The following is a 22,933-nucleotide window of genomic DNA, read 5'->3' as shown; positions in this document are numbered from 1 at the left end:
TTTTTCAAGAACCTTGAAAAAACTGGTGGCATTCCAAGAATGGGGAAAATCTGTTAGGCCTGAATTTCCTTCCCATGTATAGCTTTGCCTAGATCAACTAAGGTTAAATTTAGACCATTTCTTTGAAGCCTTTTTTTCTATTTACTACCTTAAAAAATATCTGCCCTTCCTGATAAGAATTTCTTACTTCTGGGGGTTTGGGCACAGTTAGTCAAGGCCACAGTCTCTTTCATCCAGAGGACCCACCCCACGCACACTTTCAAAAAGTCTGGAGAAAGCGCACCTGAGGATAAAGTCCCTATTTACTGAAACCTCCACGGACTCAGGGAGCAGAGGATATGGATGCCTAATCTCAAGGTACTAACATCAAGACAGGAAGATTAAAGTCAATATCCATTAATAATATGGCATAAAAGAGAAAAAATTGAAAGCTGGGAAAGAATAATTGTCTGACAGCACAGCATTGACAACCACTCTTGGTGCCTCTGGCTCTCAGCAGCCCTGTGGCCTGGGCACCAGGGAGACATTTGTTCATGTGTTCATTCAGTAAATATTTATTGAGCACCGAAAATATACCAGGTAAGTATGTACACAGGCATCCCTCAATATCCATGGGGGAATGCTTTCAAAACCTATCTCAGCAACCGAAATCTGTGAATGCTCAAGTCTCAGATAAAAAATGGTGTAGTATTTGCATATAACCTATGCACATCTTCCAGTATATGTTGAATCATCTCCAGATTACACTGCATAACATAATGTAAATGCTATATAAATAGTTGTTACACTGTATTGTTTATGAAATAACGAAAACAAAAACAGATGCTTTTTTTTTCCTAATATTTTTGGTCCACAGTTGGTTGAACCCACAGATGTAGAACTCATGGATATGGAAGCCTGACTTGACTATAAACCCTAGAGCAACCTCTAAAACAGCAAAATAAAGTTATAGCTAACAAACCAAAGAAAGAAGATAAAATTAATCATAAAAAATACTAACAATTTTAAAAGCAACAAAAAAGGGGAAGGGGAACAAAGAACAGAAGGAGCAAATAGAAAAAAAAATAGATTATAAACTTAAACCTGATCATGTCAATACTTACCTTAAATATAAATGGTTTAAACATCCCCAATTAAAAGACAGAGATTGTCAGAATGGCTAAAAAAGCAGGACCCAACAACTATATACTGCCTACAGAAATGCACTTTAAATATAAAGACACAAAAAGTTAAATAAAAGAATAAAATAAGATATACCATAACACTAATCAAAAGAAAGCTGGATTAACCATATATATATGGTTATATGTAAATCGTTGTTACACTGTATTGTTTGGGAAATACATATTCTTTTCCGGGAAAGTCTGATATAACTGTATATCAGACAAAGAAACTTTCATAACAAAAATAACAACAGAAATAAAATCATTTGATAATGATAAAGAGGCTCACTAATCAGGAAGATGTAAGAATCCTAAACATCCACACACCTAATTAAAAAGCTTAAAAATACACAAGCCAAAACAGATAGAACTATACAGAGAAATGGACATATCCACAAACAGAGTCAGAGATTTATATATCTCCCTTCAATAATTGACAGGACAAGTAGAGAGAAAAATCAATAACGCTATAAAAGACTTGACCAACGCTATCTACCAAACAGACCTAAATGACACTCCTAGAATATTCTACCCTAAAACTGCAGAATGTACATTTTTTAAAGTTCACAGTGAGCATTTATGAAGACCGTCCAAATTCTGAGTCAGAACACAAATCTCAATACAATTAAAAGAATTCATACAAAATATATTATCTGATTGCAATGGAATTAAATTCTAAGCTAACAACAGAAATATCACTGGAAAATCCCCCAAACATTTTTAAACTAAATAACATAATTCTTAATAACCCATTCATCAAAGAAGAAATCAAAAAGAAATTAGAATGTATTTTGTAGTGAAAGAATATGGTAATATCAAAATGTATGGAAAGACACTAATGCAGTATTTAGAAGAAAGGAATGCCACAAAATGCCCATGTCAGAAAAGATCATCTCAAATCAATGAATTGTGCTTTATCTCATCAAATTAAGGCCAAATTAAGTAGAAGAAAGGGGGGAAACTCAGGAGTGAAATCAATCAAATACAAAACTGAAAAACAATAGAGAAAAATCAAAGAAACCAAAAGCTGGTGGGGGGTTTTGTGAGATCAATAAAATTTAGAAACCTTTGGCTACATTAATAAACTCTTAGCCAATAAAATTGGTAACCCTTTTGTTTTTAGTCAAAAAAGAAAGAAGGCAGAAATTACTGACATCAAGAATGACAGCGATGACATTATTACAGATACTATAGATACTAAAAGAATAACAAGAAAAGTTATAAATTTATACCAATAAATTAGTCAACTTGGATGAACTTGATAAATCCCTTGACACAAACAGCCATAATTCACTCAACAAAGACATAGATAGATAACGTTCTCACAAAGAAAATGTCAGGCCCAGAAGGCTTACCTAATAAATAGTACCAAATGTCTAAGGAAGAAATAATGCAATTCTACACAAACTCTTCCAGATAATTGAAAACGAAAGAATACTTCCCAATTGATTTTACTATGTTACTATTACCCTGATACCAAAACCAGACAGATATTATAAGACACATACACAAAATATGCCAAAAATGGTATTTCTTCACATTGGGAATCATATATGATTTTTACTTTACTTTTTAAATTTTTCAATATTTTCCTAAAACTTTCTACAATATATATTACTTTAACCATTAGAAAAATCAAACAAGATTTTTTGTTACAAATAAAACAGTCTAAAGAAACTAAATGGTCTCAATGCTCATTAACCACTCCCACTATGTAATGTCACAAACAATTTTTTTGTTAATATCCTCTCATTCTTATTTGAGGGACGGTAAGAAAATGAATTTTAAAAAGTCATTCAACAGTTTATGAATATCTAGTTTTCCCAAAATAAATTAAGAAATATCCCATTTAAAAAGTTAATATTTTAAACATAGACTTTAAACATGTTGTCATTTTTTTCCCAGAATCTGTCCATGATTTGTCTGCCACTGATGGGTCATCTGTCAGAATGATTTACATTTTGGAAACATCACTAATCCTCTCTGTAATACTAAACTTTGTTCACCAAGAAGTGATTAGAAAGGTTCTAAAACATTTTGTCATAAGTCTTTACATTTTTGTTAAAAGCATTATGTTATAGTGAAAACAGTGCCAACACTGAGAACCCAACAAAGTTTAGCTATATTTATTTCAGAATCTCTGGTTCACTTTACCTAGGCCTTTCTCCATGTATTGAGCAATGATAATGAGCAGGATCTAGAGAGAGAACCACAGATGAACTGTGGCCACTGTGTGCAGGAAGCTCACCGATTGATGAGAAAAGCAATCTAAAGTCTTATGATAAATACAAGAAAACGTAACTATTAAGAAAAAAAAAAAAAAAGTACTTTCGGAGGCCAAGGTGGGTGGATCACAAGGCCAGGAGATTGAGACCATCCTGGCTAACACGGTGAAACCCCGTCTCTACTAAAAATACAAAAAATTAGCCAGGTGTGTTGGCCGGCGCCTATAGTCCCAGCTACTCGGGAGCTGAGGCAGGAGAACGATGTGAACCCGGGAGGCGGAGGTTGCAGTGAGCCAAGACTGCACCACTGCACTCCAGCCTAGGTGATAGAGTGAAACCCTGTAAAAAAAAAAAAAAAAAGAACATAAAAAAATTGGTGCCCCACATACAACCTAAATTGCTCATTTACCATTTAAAATTATCCTGGCATGTAATGCATAGCCACTGAAAATTTTCAAATAGGGATTGATATAACAATCTAAAAGTCAGTCTGCAAATCAAAAGTCCTCCAAGATATAGTCTGATCAAATTCAACTTCTTAGACTCCCAATTCTGGGAATAGGCACCATGTGTTTGCAGGAAGATGCTAGTTTTCACCACTGTTCCTCTTCCTCTGCTCTCTGTCATCCCTCTCCCATGCCCATTAGGTCCAAGCATGGTCTTCACACTGCTCTCTACCAATTCAAATGCCATCCATTCCATCTATTTAGGATAGATGCACTTGGATCTTTGTTAGGAGGATCAACAGCTGTACAGACTGCAGAAATTCACCAAGGACCAAGCCACTGAAAATTTGGTCCTTAGACCAGTAGCAGCAGCATCTTCACCTGCAATTAATATTAGAAACACAGATTCTCGGCCAGGCATGGTGGCTCACACCTGTAATCCCAGCACTTTGGGAGTCCGAGGCAGGTGGATCACAAGGTCAGGAGTTTAAGACCAGCCTGGCCAACATGGTGAAACCCCGTCTCTACTAAAAATACGATATATAAGATTACAGACACTATATATATATATATATATATATATATATATATATATATCAGCTGGACGTGGTAGCATGCGTCTGTAATCCCAGCTACTCAGGAGGCTGAGGCAGGAGAATTGCTTGAACCCAGGAGGCGGAGGTTGCGATGAGCTGAGATCACGCCACTGCACTCCAGCCTGGCTGACAAAGCAAAACTCCGTCTCAAAAGAAAAAAGAAAAAAAGAAAGAAAGAAACATAGATTCCCAATGCTTCCACTCCCTCTAAGAACTACTAAATCAGAAACAGCATCTTAAAAAGATTCCCATATGATTCCTATGCACAGTACATTTCACAAAGCCCTCACCTTGTATACTAAACTAAGCCAGCAGTTCAGAATCACAGAGGGAGGACCTTCCACTGTAGTCAGGATTTGGAATGGCCTGTCTCAACAACCCCTCTCAGCAACATCTTTATAATATGTTTACAATATCACACATTCTATATACTAACAATAAAGACTGCTAATTCCTGTTCCCCTCATGAAAGCATAAGCCATTGCTATAAACAGCAAAACAGCTGCCAAGAATCAACCACCAGTACCAACAGTCCATTTGCAGGGCATACAAAAAGTGACTGCCTTTCCTTACTGTGCCACCCGGATCCTGACTGATGAAGGACTCTCAGCAACCTTCCAGACAAGGCACTGGGCAAACCATCAGCTCATGATCACTCTCCAAAGATACAAGGGCAGGATGGGAAGCTTGGCAGAACGGGAAACTTAGCAGAACGGGGAAGTTTAGCAGAGCTCTTAAAAAGAGCCTGAGATGGAAGTGATGAAGAGAGAGCCCAGGTTAAGAAGCATTCAGGGGACAGCAGGGGAAGAGCTGCATGCAATGTCAGGAGCACTTCATCAGCCCCCCAGATCCTGCTCTCTTACCTCTTGATCCTTGCCCATTGATCACTTAATCCTTAGAGCTCTATCTTTGCAGCTGTTTGGCCAAAATCTTAAGAATTATGCTTGACCTCTATCTTTTTACACCTAACCACATCTATCAACAAATCCTGTTGATTCTCCCTTCAGAACTTAGCCAGAATCATTGCTTCTAACTGCCTGCATTCTACTGTCTTTTTCCAAGCCACTGTCACACCTACATAGGTCAAGAGTCTCCTAACCGGTCTTGCTGCTTCTACCCTTGCCTCCTGTCCATCTCTTCTCAACCCAGCAGTCAGGGTAATCCTATAAAATTAGATGATGCTACCATTCCACTCAGACCCCGCTCCCACCCCCATAGCTCCCCATCTCACTCAAGGTTAAGTGAAAGTTCTCATAGTTCCCTAATGGTGCTCAACATAAAACCAAACAAGTAAACATACAAACACACAAACTAATGGGCATGCATGGACAAAAACTACTGGACACCACTATCTTAAAGGTGGGCATAATAAACTCCGATATATGTCTCCATTCAAGGGGACCCTCAGAAGTACTTATGGTGGCAATTATGTCACCAACTATGCCCTATATGCCTTTCAAGGAAGCCCAATACCAGATTTTTCTTGCTTTATGCTTTAGGATTAATTCACTAACCAAAATATTTCTTACAGGGACACGAAGATTAACACAATCAATGAATGGATAATTCGCCAAAATCTTGATGATTTTAAAGGAAAAGAAAAGTGTTCCTCTACTTTAGCAGTTACACCAAAAGCAGAAAGAAGCCAGAGGAGATTTTAATGTGTGATCACACTATTTTATGGAAGCAATTATTGAGGAAGCTCATCTGTATCCTATTTCCTTTCCACAGAACTAAAAGGTAATTATGTTTCTAAGTTTGTCTATGTCAATGGAACTGCTCTGAACCACCCAAATAAGAAACATGGGGGACTTTAAAAAAAAAACAGTCTAATAAAGAAAACCACACAACTTTATGGCAACATTTTCACAGTGTGTTTATAATGTGATATAAAACATTGTATATCAGTATGCTCCACTCCGCTAATTTCTTTGTAACTATTGTTATTATGTAATTGCCATAAAAAGTCAAAGGCTGCCAAGAATCAGTCTCCCAGCCTGATCATTCCCATTTTTATATAAGGTATTTTATAAACATTTTCATTAATCTTTGGTTGTTTTTTGAAAGCAATCTGGTAGACAACTACAGTCCACTCACAAACTATCTATCTGAAGAAGAGTTTAAACAAATGTTGACAAACCCTATTATAATGATCTTAAGAGGAGATTCTGTTGGCTGATGAAATAAGGGTGCCTAGATTCAAGCAACTGGAACAAAACACTAGATTTAACAGATTTTGGCAATTTTTGAAAGACATGAATATTTTCCCTAAATTGTACAAAAGCAGGCACACTTTTCAGAAGACCGTAATTTCCTCCTACAAACACCTCATTAGTTCACTGAAGATAATCTGTAGCTCATTATGCTTACTCTCTTCTGATTATATTTGACTTAACTCAAAAGAACATCTCTGCATATTTTATACCTAAATTGTGTAATAAAACAGAACAAAATTTATCTTACTTTTGACATTTTCTGAGGAATATATCCTTTGTGGGATTGCTAGAAACAATCGAATCAAAATTCTACAGAAGCGATTTGTAAACATTGATGAATCACACTCATCTAAGCCAGAATTAGAAATCAACCAATAAATCATTTACCAAATACCTGTTTTATGTCAGTCAGTGTAAAAGGTGTGCATAAGACCAAAATGACAAGATCTGGGCCCAATCCTGCAGAAATCACAGTCCAGGAAAAAAAATAAAACATTAGAAAACAATAGATTGATGGAAGAGATGTGTGGTTTTCAATAAATTTATGGAAGAGAGGCACACGAGCATGGAAGAAGCAATGAACACAAATTGCATAACTGAAGAAATAGTTGAATGACAACAGCTTACATTCATATCACTACCATATGCCCTCTCTGTTCTAAATGCTTGTCGCATATTAATTTATTTAAACCTCATAACAACTTTATGGTGTTTGACTATTGCTTACATTTTAAAGCCAAAGAAATCCAGGCACAAAAAGGTTAAGTAGCTTGCCCAAGGGCACAAAACTAGTGAATAATGGAGCCTGGATTTAACCCAGGGAACGTGTCTACAGAGTTGATGCCACAGTTAAGCACCCTTTGTGCAGCATTTGAGCAAAATATTATACAAGGGCTGAAGAATAAACTCCCTCTCCTAAGACAGTCAGGGAAGGCCCTTGAGTGGCTGACATTTAAGTTGGTCCTGAGATGAGAAGGAATTTCCCAAGGAAGGAGATGAAGTAGAGCGCTTCAGGCAGATACAAAGACCTGTACAAAGGTTTCTTTGAACAAAGACCAAAAGCTCAAAGAGCTGAGCACAGGGGTCCCGGGAGGTGGGGATGAGAAGGGTGGTAGGTGGTGAGGTACCAGAGTAGGCATGGTCGAGATGGTGAAGGACCTTGTGTGCCAGTACTACAGGTTACACCTGAACCCAGAGCAAAAGAGACACCCCAGAAGATGGGAGCAAGGGAAGTAATCAATTTCCCTATTTCTCATCAATTTCCTACTTCTAAAGAGATTCTTCCAGAATGACATTTTGCTTGTTGTTCCTAATTATCTCTCCGTGGACTCTCCCAGCCCCATGTATAGCCAATGACCTCATGGTTGGAATTGCAATGAGAGAGAGACCATCGGGGAAGACTTTCCTTTAGAACCACCATCCCTGGCCCCACACACCCCCCGACAACATGCCATATCCACACCTATCTTTTCATTTTATCCTGCCAGCTCAAAAGGCAGAAATATATTCTCTCCTTCCTAAACTGGGTTCCTCTATCAAGGCTCTGGGCCCTACCCCTTCTCATCCCTAGGTCCTGCCTTTTTATGTCAACCCTACCCCTCTACCCACAGTATCCATCATTTCTCTACTGACAGCATGAGTTTCCTCTTTTCCTAAAAACCCTCATTCAATCCAGACCTTCAATCACCATCCTGTTCTTCTCCTTCCTGTCACAGTCCAAACTTCCTATATAAGTATCCTACACCCATTACCCTATCATCATAGCTTAGCTATCTGCAAGCTGTCCTCATTTAAGTCACTGAAAATCCTTGTACTCTCAGACCCCCAGCATAAGCTAAATCATCTTAGGCAACTAATGAACTTGCACCAACCCTCAGCTTTCGTAATTAAGACATGCTAATAGAACCTACTCCAAAGGTTTGCATGAAGAATAAATTAATGTCTATAAAACCCAGACTACATTGCCTGCTCCATTGTAAGAGCTCAGGACATTCCATTATCATTATTGGCAGCAATAATAAAATTGTCACGGATCTCATTCTTGGTTTTTCCCTTTCCAGTCCTTTTTTCAGCTTCCTCCCTGATCTTAAATAAGGCCATGCTTTCCCAGCTCTCCTCTTATATTCTAATATTGTCATACTGTCTAACCCAAAAGACATTTTTCTCATTTCATTGTAACATCGCAGCAGTATGACAGTCACCCTCTCCCTCTATTTTGGATCCCTTGCCTCTCCTAGTCTTCCCCACCAGCAGACACTCCTGATTTCCTTCTCCTTCCTTAAATAAATATTCCTTTCTCCATAGCCTTAGGGACTTCTATGTCATTCTCCTCCTAGCTGTAATTGCAAGCATTTTTCTCCTCTCTTCGAGTCTCTTTTCTTCTCTCTGTACCACCCCCACCTCCTTCCCTGGATAGTCCCATCCAATCCTATGACTCTCTACAACTCACAGATGATGATAACTCACATTTTTACATGCATTACTGATCTCTGGTCCAGAATCAAATATCCAATTTCTTAGTCAACGTCTCCACTTGCGTACCTAGGACTATTTCAGGCTGGGAACAGTGCCTCACACCTGTAATCCCAGCACTTTGGGAGGCCGAGGCAGGCAGATCGCTTGAGGCCAGAAGTTGGGAGACCAGCCTGGCCAACATGGTGAAACCCCATCTCTACTAAAAATACAAAAATAAGCCAGGAATGGTGGTACACACCTGTAATCCCAGCTATTCAGGAGGCTGAAGCAGGAGAATTGCTTGAACCCAAGAGACCGAGGGTTGCAGTGAGCCAAGATTGCACCATTGCACTCCAGCCTGGGTGACAGAGAGAGACTCGGTCTCAAAAGAAAAAAAAAAAAAAAAACTATTGCACACTAACATCAATACCAAAGACTTAACATCTGTTCCCTACTCCAACCGGTTCCACCTCTGGTCTCCTCCACATCAGTGAATGGCACTACCATCTCCCTCCCCCAGTAACACGGAGATACATTCAAACCACCAAGAAGAATAACATTCTCTACTCAAAATATATTTAGGTCTGTCCTTTTCTCTCTGTCTCTATGCTATGACTCTAGTGTAGGCTCCCATCATCTCTCAGCAAGACAACAGCAGTTGCCATCTGAGGGGTCTCTCTACTTCCACTGCAGCCCTTCTACAAGCCATCTCCCACACAGCATCCAGGGATCTTTCTAGAGATCCATCCATGTCCTTTCTTTATGCTAAAGTTCAGGTTATACGCACAACCCCTGGATTTTATAGATGAGGAAAATAATGTCCTGGAAATCAGGTGACTTGCTCAACGTCATATAACTAGCTAGCAGCAAGGATGAGTCTAGACTCAGTTCTCCTTTCGCCCAGCCCAGGGCTTCACTGCCCCACCACGCTGCATTCTGAAGCCCAACTCTTCTTTCTGTGGCAGTTACACTGCTACACTTTCTTTAATAACAATAGTTCCCCATATCTATTCAGTTTGTGTTGGCAAAGAAACAACACAGAAGTCCAGGCCTGAGGTTATTTAATCAAAATTATCCGACCATAATTCCCTCCAGCACCAGTTCTGAGTGCTTAATATTGAGGATAATAAAATGCAATCTGCAGAATCCATTTATATTTTCATCATGTCATCAGAAAACCAGAAGGCACTGTTTATAGACACAGACTGACAGATTCTACAAAAAAAAATCTAATTAAGAATACAGCCGATGCTCAAAAGCACCCTGGGAGCATTAATTCCTTTGCTCGAGCCCTTGTATGATCTAGATGCAGAAAATGGGTCAGTCCAGAGACATGTGTGAGTGGGGTTTAGCAAAACTGTGTGTGCACATCCTTAAGTTGTCCTTGCCTTGCAAAAAGGAAGAACAGAAGCTGCACAGAAAGACAGACAACACTCAAAATGAGCTCTATCACAGCACAAAGCCTTAGTAACTGAATTGAGAGCAGGGAGAAGGAAGAGTCCAGAAAGAAAATGGACTAGTGGAGAGCTCATAGGCTACATGGGTTGCCTCCATTTCAAGGAGCAGAGATGTGCTTTGACCACAGTGTTATTGTTACCTGGGTATCATGTTGCTCCTTGAATAAATGTTTTAGTATTTGGCTTTTTTCTTTTTTTTCTTTTTTGATGGAATCTCACTCTGTCGCCAGGCTGGAGTGCAGTGGCGCAATCTCAGCTCACTGCAAACTCCGCCTCCCAGGTTCAAGAGATTCTCTTGCCTCAGCCTCCCGAGTAGCTGGGACTACAGATGTGTGCCACCATGCTCAGCTAATTTTTGTATTTTTAGTGGAGACGAGGTTTCACCATGTTGGCCGGCATGGTCTCAATCTCTTGACCTCATGATCTACCCACCTCGGCCTCCCAAAGTGCTGGGATTGTAGGAGTGAGCCACCACGCCCCGCCAGTTCTTGGCTAATTTTGGCAAATCAGTGCATCTAACTGTCAGCTAGCCCTCAGCACAGTGAAGTATAAAACCTGTGAATTAGGCAGATCTACATTCCAATTCCAGGTCTGACACCTGAGAATTGGACAAATGACTTCATTTCTCTGAGCCTGCTCCCTTTAAAAGATGGTTATGGAAGTCTGATTGACAACAGTCCAATTTTCAACCTGTTACAGGTTGGAAATCATGGGTAGGAACCATCTAATAGGACATTTAGTACTTACTGAGTGTGCAAAAATGGTAGTTCTATTATTTTTTTTCAAGCTTCATATTTAAGGAGAAGAAAATCCATAACTGAAGTGTCTAAATCAGGTGGCTGCAACTTTTGTTCAGAAATCCTGCCCAGGGGAGAGAAAATCTAGTTGAGGCAAATTTGCCACTTCAACAATGGATCCGGGTTTGTAAGTGCTGAGCACAAAATCACATGGGGAAGCCCATGTGATAACCTCCTATACACGTTATCTGTGTTAAATGAGACTATGAAGAAATAATCATGCAAATCCAAAAAATGACACATTGTATAAGAGAATTGGACTTCAAAAAGTTGATGTCATGAAGAAAAGTGGAGGGGTTGCTATTCTAGATAAGAGATTCATGAGACATAATGACCAATGGCAATGTATATTCCTTAATGAGATCCTACTTTAAAAGAATATTTGTAATTAATGTTTTGGGCACATTTAGGGAAAGCTAAATATACGCTGGCCATGTGATGATAATCACTGTTCACCTTATTAAGAGTGACGCTGGGCGCAGTGGCTCACGCATGTAATCCCAGCATTTTGACAGACTGAAGTGAAAGAATTGTTTGAGGCCAATAGTTTGACTAGCATGGGCAACACAGTGAGACCCCACCTCTATAAAAAACAAAAAAAATTGGCCGGGTGTGGTGGTGCATGCATGTAGACCCAGCTACTTGGGAGGCTAAGGCAAGAGGATAGCTTGAGTTGGAGGCTACAGTGAACTGTGATCACAGCACTGTGCTCTAGCCTGGAGGACCAAGTGACACACTATTTTGAACAAACAAAAAAGAGTGATAATGGCATGGTGGTTATATAGGGGAGTGGTCTTGCACTTTGGAGACGCATACTAAAATAAAGGGAAAGAGTTTTGACATCTATAATTTATTTTGAAATGACCGAAAAAATACGAGAGTGGTATGTGTGTGTAGGGGACAAATATAGAAAATGCTAACAACTGTTGAAACTAGATGGTGGGTATATGGGTCTATTTGAACCAATCTCCCTCCCCTCCTCTTCCGTCCCTTTTCTTTTTCTTTCTTTTGAATGTTTCAAAACATTCATAATAAAATGTTTGGGGGCTAGGGCTAAAAGTAGTTCAACAGCCCATGGAAAATACTCAGGTCAACAACCTGTCCAGTGCCACCTCATTAATTTCTAGGAGTTTTTCATATTGATTTTCTCTAATGATACTCATTTGCCAGTTCACTATCGGTCACTACATTTATGTTCAACTCACTCTTCACCTGCTTACTACACAGAAATGGCACTTACTAGCCATTAAATCGACATGACGTTACCAATGAGGATGGGAAGGAAGAAGGGGTTGAGCCCCTTGGCTTCCAGAGTTCAGACAAAGAACCAAAACTAGAGGCTCTGCCAAGAACACACAGTCCTGTAACAGTTGTAGAGCTGTCTGAAGAAGTGATCAATTTCACTATTTGATATTCTAATAACTGGATAATGTTTAACTAAGAATCCAAAGTAACCACAAAACTGTTGTATGTAGCCAATTCTTGGCATTTAAAAAGGCATCAAACTCAAGTTAGGAAACTACTAGAATTCACCCAAACAAGTTATTAGATTACCAAATGAAAATAAAACATGGTGAAATGCTCAGCATAAAGACAGAACGATCACAGTTCAAACAGCCTATCCTTTAAAAGGGCTTGACTTGGGCAACACAACTATCAAGAAAAGCAAGGAAGTGATCAACAGAACATGAGAAGAGTGATTTTAGGAAGGAAGGAAGGAGTGATCATTGAGGGATAGCAACAAATGCGCTTCCAGGGTGGCAAAATACTAATTTTTGATTTGAGTAGTCATTACAAGACTGTTCACCTTAAATGATTAGCTAAGCTATGTATTTGTTTCATGTAATTCTCTATACTTGTGTTACATTTTATAATGAAAAAGGTTTTACAGGGAACTGGAAAAATACAGCATAACTTGCACAGTAGCTCAACTCCCTTATTTTCCCTCTTATAAAAAACAAAGGTATTTTTTCCATTTAGTTTTACTCAGAAAAGACTGTAGTGAAAAATACTACTTTTAAAAGCTATTTAGTTCAAATATTACAGAAATACATCTTCATCCATCTACTAATATTCCTCAAGTCCACCATTAAGATGGTAGCTGTGATCCCCACGTGCCTACTTCATGGCATATGTTTAAATTAACACTTAACTTCTGGACAAAGGAACCAATATACTGTGTGGTTTTAGGAGGAAAACCCATCATCTTCTAAGAGTTTGTTATCTGAATGGCTCTCAGTGGCACTTGGGGCTGGGACTGACCGTAGTGCCCCTCACCCCTATCCTCTATCAATGGTTCTTTTGTTTGAATCACATAGCTGTGTAGCAACGCCTAGTCAGGATTGTCAAAAACCAAGTCAAGACAACTGGGCTCTAGCCACAGTTTTGCTAATAACCAAGGGCTTTCAGCAAATTGCTTCATTTTCTAAGATTACTCTGCACGAATCTATAGGCTCTTCTGAACCCTCTTCTACGCTAGCTTGTCACCTCAAAATAATGATGATGATAATAGCAGCATCTTGTATTGAATCTTTATCAACTCATTTACTCCTTAGCACCTGGTGTGGTAGTCAGAGCTACCACGGCTGGTTACACAGGCTGTCATGTTGGGGCAAACACCCAGCCTGAGCTCTCTTTGCTAAACTACGCAAACTCCTCTGAAGGAAGAGTCCTGTTTTCCTAATTCACATAAAGCTACTGTCTGTACCCAAGCCATAGAGTCCACTCTGGGGAGCTGCCTTTTCTAATTTACACAAAAGTGCTCGGTGGGCTATCAGGAGCCTGGATATAAGCATTATTATTATCCCTGCTTTCCAGATGAAGAAACAAAAGTACAGACCATTAAGTAATTTGCCCAATTTCCTATAGCTAGCAGGTGGCAGACCCAGGATTCTAAGCTGGGCAGTCTGGCTCCTGACCTGCGCTCCTAGCCAGTGTGCCATGTTGTCTAAATATGTTGCTGATTTCCTCCTATTATCAGTGGAGTTGCAAAGAAAGATCAGACTTCCACTGCCTATGCCACCTTCTGCTCTCTTCAATGTGCCTTTTCCTCAAAATGTGTAGTAAGAAAATAAACCCCCAAATCCAGAAAAACATCAACACGTCTGTGCATTTATTATCAATTCACTCATCACCACGGGGGTGAAATAATAACAATCTTTGTCAGGTCCCTGGATTTTTATCTGTTTTTAAAAAATCATCACAAGTACCCAGAGAATTCAGCTTGAAATAATCCTATATACAACTCAGTCCCCTATGGAATGAAAAATACATATCCATTAAGGGAGGGTGGAGAGGAACAGAAGGAAGGAAGACAAGATGCCTCATTTAATACCATCAGGCATTTCTGGAACAAAATATTTCCCTACTTATCTTCCTTTGGTTCCTTAGACTTATAAATAATGTATTATGGCAGGAAATCTGTTCTTTTGGCTGGTTTGTGATACAGACAGCAGGTGGTAACGCAGCCCACTAAAATGCCATTCGTCACTGAGCCTTGTGATGCGGACTGTGGTGTTGCCCAGCCAGAGGCAGCGCAGCCATCTTGGCCTCCACAGGAGTGAACCTTGCTCAGGCTCTGTATCTGGCTCTCCTTACCTCCACCTCCACGAACAATGCCCACAGCAATGAAGAACAAGTGCTGTCTCCAGGGTGTTACCAAGAACTCTAAGGAAACAATGCAAAACTGGACTATCCTCTTGAAATTAAAGAAAAAAAAAAAGCAAGGTTATTCTTTATAGAACTAATAGGTGAGAACCATGTTTAATCAACCAACAATGGGAACTTGTGGCCACACACCATTAACCAAAAGACTGGGGAAATGAAGAAAGGAATAAAGATATAAAAGGCAATTGTGAGGGCCAGGTGCAGGAGCTCATGTCTGGAATCCCAGCACTTTGAAAGGCTGAGGCAGGAGGATCACATGAGCCCAGGAGTTCAAGGTTACAGTGAGCTATAATGCCACTGCACTCCAGCCTGGGCAACAGAGCAAGACCTTGTCTCTAAAAATAAATAAATAAAAGGCAATTGTGTTATTGTTAAAACACTCACTATGTTCTAAAAGTTCCTTGATTGTATTTTAAAAATTCTTTTTAATGTCATTTTTTTGTGTTATTTTACTTTAAATTCTGGGATACATGTGCTGAATGTGCAGGTTTGTTACATAGGTATACACATGCCATGGTGGTTTGCTGCACCTATTAACCCGTCATCTAGTTTTTAAGCCCCACATGCATTAGGTATTTGTCCTAATGCTCTCCATCCCCTTGCCCCTAACTCCCCACAGGCCCCAGTGTGTGATGTTCCCCTCCCTGGGTCCATGTGTTCTCACTGTTCAACTCCCACATTCTTTATAATCAACTCATCCTAAGAAATGGCCTAGGACTAAGGGTGTTCTACTAAATGTTTAACAACCAGTTAACATGGGAATAGGGAGATTCCTAATGTACACCATTTGCCAACTTCTGTGGTTTCAATATTCCTACCTCAGCTGAATTCATGCTCAACCTGGTATCACTGAATGCAAAGTGGGGAAGAAACAGACACAATCCCTTCTCCCCAGCCATATGAACTGGCTCCAGACCCCTACTGCAAACTCACAGTCTGTATGACATACATTATAGGACTAAGAGTTAATTCAATTGCAGTGTTCCAACTGTATTATAATTTCTGAATATTCATGAAATTGGAGAATTTTATCAAATAATGATTGAAAACAAAGCATGTAACTATATAAACATTCAGATACTTCTAAACTTGCATATACTCTTATTTGTAAACAGTCAACATCTTACAGAAAGACATAAGTACTTGAATAATGGAAACTAGCATCCTTTCAGATGGCTGTTTCTGATTTCCTGGCTACAGGTAGGCAATACAAAACAAAGGCAAAGGTCTCTACTAAACTCCTGAAAATTGTCTCTCGGTGCCTGGTTTATTTCATTTAGCACAGTGTCCTCTAGGTTCACTCATATTGTCCAAATGACAGAATTTCCTGGCTTTTTTTTTAAAGGCTGAATAGTACTCCTTTGTGTATATATACACCATATTTTTATCCACTGTGAACACTCTGTTGTTTCCATATCTTGGCTATGGTGAATAGTGCTGTAGTCAACATGGGAAAACAGACATCTCTTCAACACACTGATTTCAATTCCTTTGGGTATATGCCCATTGGTGGGATGCTGGAGAATATGGTAATTTTATTTTTTAGTTTTCAAGGAACCTCCCTACTGTTTTCCAAAATGGCTATGCTAATTTACAATACCAGCAACAACGTACGAGGGTTCCTGTTCTCCAGATCCTCACCAATGTTTGTTATCCTTTGTCTTTTTGATAACAGCCAATCTAACAGGTGTGAGGTGATATCTCATTGTGGTTTTAATTTGCATTTTTCTACTGATTAGAGGTGTTGAGCATATTTTCATATATCTGTTGGCCATTTGTGTGTCTTCTTTTGAGAATAGTCTATTTAGGCCCTTTGCCCATTTTTATTTTTATTTTGAGATGCAGAGTCTCACTCTGTCACCCAGGCTGGAGAGCAGTGGTGCGACCTCAGCCCACTGCAACCTCCGCCTCCTGGATTCAAGCAATTCTCCTGCCTCAGCCTACCAAGCAGCTGGGACTACAGGCGCCTGACACCATACCCAGCTAATTTTTGTATTTTTAGTAGAGACAGGGTTTTGCCATATTGGCCAGGCTGGTCTCAAACTCCTGCCCTTGTGATCCACCTGCCTCAACCTCCCAAAGTGCTGGGATTACAGGCATGAGCCACCGCACCTGGCCACCCACTTTTGTTTTTATTTTTATTTTGAGATGCAGAGTCTCACTCTGTTGCCCAGCCTGGAGTGCAGTGGTGCAATCTAGGCTTACTGCAACCTCCCTCTCATGCGTTCAAGCAATTATCACGTCTCAGCCTCCCGAGTAGCTGGGATTACAGGTGTGCACCACCGTGCCTTGTTAATTTTTTTATTTTTAGTAGAGACGCGTTTGTTCCATATTGGCCAGGCTGGTCTCAAAATCCTGACCTCAAGTGATCCTCCTGCTTCAGCCCCCCAAAGTGCTGAGATTACAGGTGTGAGCCACTGTGCCTAGCCATTTGCCCATTTTTAAATAAGGTTATTTATTTTCCAGTTATTGAGTCGTTTGAGTTCCTTATATATTTTGGACATCAGCCCCTTATCTGATGTATGATTTGCAAATATTTTCTCCCAGTGTGTGGGTTGTATTTCCATTCTGTTAACTGTTTCCTTCACTGTGCAGAAGCTTTTAAGTTTGATGCACTCTCATTTGTCTACTTTTGCTTTTGCTGCCTGTGCTTTGGGGTCATATCCAAGAAATCATTTCCCAGACCAATGTCATGGAGTTTTCCCCTATGTTTTCTTCTAGTAGTTTTGTACTTTCAGGTTTTACATTTAAGTCTTTAATCCATTTTCAGTTGATTCTTGTATCAGGGGTGGGAAAAACGCCCCGACCTAGACTCTTGATTACACTGCCAGGGAGGTGATCAGTAGAACTAGCAAAACAGACCAGTTGCTATTTTACTGCTAATTGACACAGGGATCTGTTGTTTGTAAAAGAGAGAAAAGACTAATGCATTTTCCAACCATCAACAGCTCTGTTCTTTCTCTGTTTTGTTAAATTGCTGCCTGCTGCCTGAGTCTCTTCAGCCTCATCCATTATGTAACATGTTGGTAGTGATGGGACCAGGATGTACCACTGCACACAATGACAAACCTGAGCAAAGCCAAAGAAACAGACCTAACATCTCCAAGAACATGCAGTAAACAGTACACACCTTTCCTCTTTCCACTCCTGGTATTGGCAGGTCCTTAAAAGATCCACACTCACATCAACATTTACCAAGTGGTCATTTTATGGCACTGGGAGGAGCTAAAATGCAGAGGCAATATCTGCTCTTCGCCTCTTGTCTTGAATGGGATTACATTATTATTTCATGGAGATTGGCCTTCGCATGTATTCTCTGGCCTACCGAGGAGGAAAAAAAAAATGCTTACAGCAGCATTTCACAAAGTGTTTTCTGCAGAATCCGAGCTCCATGGGATGTTAAGAGATGTGATGTGGAAAGAAGGGTCCATGGTCAAGTAAGCTTGGGGAATGCTGCATTTTTAAAAGAGTTTTGTTTTGTTTTTTAACTTTGAACTTCTCAGTGCCAACAATATGCCAATGAGATTCTCCAGAGGGGGATAAAATACTGTTTCCCAATCTGTCTAACCAAGACCACTTTGCAGGAAAATTATCCAATGGGTGGGATCAGTGTTCTGTGGAACTTGCTTTAGGAAACTGGGTTTCTGGGAGGCCGAGGTGGGCAATCGCTTTAGCCCAGGAGTTTGAGACCAGCCTGAGCAACATGGCAAAACCCATCTCTAGAAAAAATACAAAAACTAGCCAGGTGTGGTGGCATGCACATATGGACCCAGCTACTTGGGAGACTGAGGTGGAATGGTCACTTGGACCCAAGAGGCAAAGGTTGCAGTGAGCCATGATCGCACCACTGCACTCCAGTCAGGGTAACTGAGTGAGACCCTGTCAGAAAGAAAGAAAAACAGAAAGTAGGAAGGAAAGAAAGAGAGAGAGAGGAATGAAGGAAGGAAGGAAAGAGAGTGAAGGACGGAAGGAGGGAGGGAAGGAGGGACGGAATGAGGGAGGGAGGGAGGCAGGGAGGGACAGAGGGAAGGAACTGGCTTTCTGCAGAGTTGGCAAAATCATGGCTTCAGGGGCCAAACAGGCTCCTACATGTATCGTTTGGCCTTTGCTGTACTGGCACACATGGTACTTTAAAAAAATGTGCATAAGCCACCAAAATTTTAAAATTCGAAGAGCTAATATTTAAGCAAAAACAAACAAACGGTTTTTTTATGGCTTCTCTTGAAAGAAAGAAAAAGCGGACTTACAGGGCAATACTACCCACACAACACTACGTACAGATGTGCTTGCCCCATGCAGAATCTTTTAAACCATAAAGGAATTAAAACTGCACACCACATAAGGCATCCAGTTTATAGCAAAGTTAAGGAAAGAAAAGTAGCAAGTGCACTTGTGTGTAGATGTTCAAGAGAAGTGTGTAGATGTTCAAGAGAAGTGAAACAAGTCCGGTGAGAGTGGGGTATTGGAGAGGGAGGGCTTCCAAAAAGGTGGGCTGAACTCAGATGGGCAGGAAGAAAGGAGTGTGTGCAGAGCTAAAGGAAGCTCCAGGAACAAACATACATGGCTGGAATTAGTAAGTCAAAAAGATGGATCACAGCCTGCCTCACATACACACTTGACTTTTTAATTTGAAACTGAATTGGGGAACATAGCAGTCAGGAATTTTAACAATTATGCAACTCTAAGACATGGACAGGGCCAAATCCAGCCATTTGGCCATTAAATCCAATCTCTAGGAGGATAAACGTTGGATACTTCTTAGATATATGACCAAGTAATTCCCCAAACAATTTTCATCAAATGCCAGGTGAAAAAGCAATTACGGCAAGAACCTCGTCAGTGCCATGGACATGGGGAGCAGGGCCTCCAAGAGCCAGTGAACTAGTTCAAAAATAATTCTGGAACCTCAGAGATCCTATTACTAAGAAGCAGAAATAGATTTTCAAGTCCTTGCTTTGAAATATTAAGCATTGTTCCACACTGCTCTTTCCACCATCCTCAAACTTTTATTAAAATCAGTTCAAGGTGAGTCAGCTTCTAAAAGCTTCTAAAACAAAGCTTTGCTGTGCCGAGACACACGATGCATAGTAGTTGAACCTCACCACAATGTGACTAGCACAATATTTTTTAATACAAAAATATTTTCTTGTTAGCAAGTTAGAGCTAACACATGATAGCTCAAACTGTATTCGTTAATCTGAGTTGAGATCTAATTGTTGCTGTTCTACCATTTCTGTTATTTTTCACATGACTATTTTAAGATTTCTACTAACAATTCAAAACCCCAACCTCTAGACATGATTAGTCTTCCATCTACGTTTAAAAAAAAAAAAAAAAAGTCTTAGTTTGGAAAGACTGGCATCCTCAGACACAAAAACAATTACACTTCAAAGTCCTGGGAGCTACCAGTACCTTCCCTAACCTTTGTAGTTCCTTTTTTACCTCTCCACAAGAATTGCCTCTCTCTCTTTCCAAGTTAAGTGCTTTTAACCCACGGCCTAGAGGATAGAGACAGAAATAAGAGAGAGAACGAAATATGTGGTCAGAGACCACTAGATGAAATCACCCATGGAGTGTACAAGAGAAGAGGTCCAAGGACTGAATCCTAAGGCCAGCCAACCATTAAGTCAGAAAAGATGCAGAAAAGATGTTTGAAGAGAAGAGGCGTGGTTAATAGTCTAAATTGTTAGGGGGTTGTGTAAGATGAGAACTGGGAATTGTCTGCTGGATTTGGGGCAATAAAAGACACAGGTAACCTTGACATGAGCAATTTCTACAGAATGGTGGGGAGACGTGTACACTGGAGTGGATAAAGGAGGAACAGCATAGTCAACTCTCTGAATGAGTAGAAAAGGAGAAGTAGCTGGAGATGGATGTGTAGGGAGAGCACATACTAAAGGAATGACCCCGTAGAGAAAGAGAAGTCCATCACGTAGGAAAGAGAGAAATGACAATCGCAGGAACAAAGAGCAAATCTCTGAAAGATGTAGATCACAAGGGTAAGGTCTAGCCTTACACATGAGCAGGGAGAGATCATCCATTGCAAAGGAAGGAAGACTGAGTAAATGGGTACAGATGCAGGGCAGATGGTAAATTTGGTGAGAAGATGAGCAGTTCTCTTCAGATTCTTTTAGAAGTGATCAGTTGACAACGCTAAAAGGAGAATGGTGTTGGAGGTTTGAGGAAAGAAAAAGGTGAAGAGTGAGGACGGTGATATATGGGTAGTGGGTAAGTATGGGGTGCCCACTGGATGTTCCTTTCCTCCTTCTGCCTCCTTCAAGAACCCTGGCCACTACAGTTATTATCCATGAACACAAAATCCCATAATTATGCTCAAAGATGAGCCTGATTGCTTTAAAACAAAAATAAAATCTTGGCCAGGCACGGTGATTCACACCTGTAATCCCAGCACTTTGGGAGGCTGAGGCGGGCAAATCACAAGATCAGGAGTTCAAGACCAGCCTGGCCAATATGGTGAAACCCCGTCTCTACTAAAAATACAAAAATTAGCCGAGCGTGGTGACAGGCGCCTGTAGTCCCAGCTACTTGGGAGGCTGAGGCAGGAGAATCACTTGAACCAGGGAGGCAGAGGTTGCAGTGAGCCAAGATTGCGCCACTGCACTCCAGCCTGGGCAACAAAGTGAGATTCCATCTCAAAAAAAAAAAAAACCTCAAAACCAGCTATGACATAATCCTAAAAAAGGTTGTTAAAACTAAAAAGAAATTGTTTCCTGTTGGGATTCAAATAAATAAGTAAACAAACTACCTAACTAAAAAGAAAGCTTTTCTGGAATGTGTGCTGCTGGCACTGCCTTGGACACTATGAAAAATGCCTATGGCTGCAAGCACAGCCAGCAGCCCGCACTGAGAATCACCTTCGTCTCTCACTTTGACAAGTACATGGAAGTCACTGATGCCACAGAGGGACATTCCAGAGAAGCAACACTTCAAAGACTTTGGAAACCTATTACTAACTGAAAGAGGGAGGCAGCAAATAGACCAGCATAGTATGATTTCTGAGTTGTAATCACACTTGTATATGCTAGAAGAACATAAGAGATTTGTTTCCCTTGAAGAAGAAGCCAGATCAACAGAAGGGGAGGAATGTCAGTCACTCAAATGTGCTTGGCTTTATTTCAACTGTTGTGGGTGGTGGGGTTTAAAAATATCAGTGTCCAGCTACCAGGAGGCACAGATTACTAATTCCCACCTCATAAAAGGAATTATCATCCTCAGCCCCAGTGGATGCACAGAAGACTCTTGGCCCTAAACACTTGCAACATCATTACAAACATCACGGTGAAAGCTACCCCGTCTGACTATGTTGGAGTGAACTCATGACAACAAGTCCTCTGATGAGTCCTTTGGGAAGAAAATCACCAGATAAACACTTTGCCTGTGTTTCCCAGGGTGAGGTGACAGTTTTTCAACTTCTTAAAAAATAACAGTGTCGCCATAAAAGAGCTTTACAAACATTCCCAACACACAAAAGCCCAGAGTTAGACATCCGAGCTGGTACCCACCAGTTACACTGAACAAAGAGACACTAGGTGAAAAAGACTCTCAAGGTGGCCAAAGTGTGATCACCACCTTTGATCTTACCTGAATAAGAGAAAACCAGATACCTGATAATGCAGGACTCCATGCCTTACCCAAAACTCTTGAAGCTAATTGGTAATGTATTACATTTTTAGAATGGTAATATATGTACTGTCTACTATGTAATGCGTCCAAAAGATCTGGGGAAGCACTCTGTAATCAAACACAATACTTCTGTGGTAAAATGTATGAACGTTCACATTAAGTTTAATATATTAAGATAAAGAATAACCTAATGTCATTTCAGATCAGGTCAAGATTTTGCTAAATGAATTTACCAAAGGAAGATGGAAGGAAGGAATGAAGTAAGGAAG

General features: G+C 40.2%; 1 protein-coding gene across 3 annotated transcripts in view; it reads right to left on the bottom strand.

Annotated features, from left to right (window-relative positions):
• The window catches only part of LIMCH1 (LIM and calponin homology domains 1), a 359,644-nt gene that overhangs the window by 209,601 nt on the left and 127,110 nt on the right, over nucleotides 1–22,933 (bottom strand). The gene's annotated exons all lie outside the window — the stretch shown is intronic.

Source organism: Mandrillus leucophaeus, unplaced genomic scaffold (genome assembly GCF_000951045.1).
Source record: "Mandrillus leucophaeus isolate KB7577 unplaced genomic scaffold, Mleu.le_1.0 Scaffold320, whole genome shotgun sequence".
Lineage (NCBI taxonomy): Eukaryota > Metazoa > Chordata > Mammalia > Primates > Cercopithecidae > Mandrillus > Mandrillus leucophaeus.
Note: the sequence above shows the minus strand (reverse complement) of the source record. Positions and strands in the feature narration are given on the sequence as shown.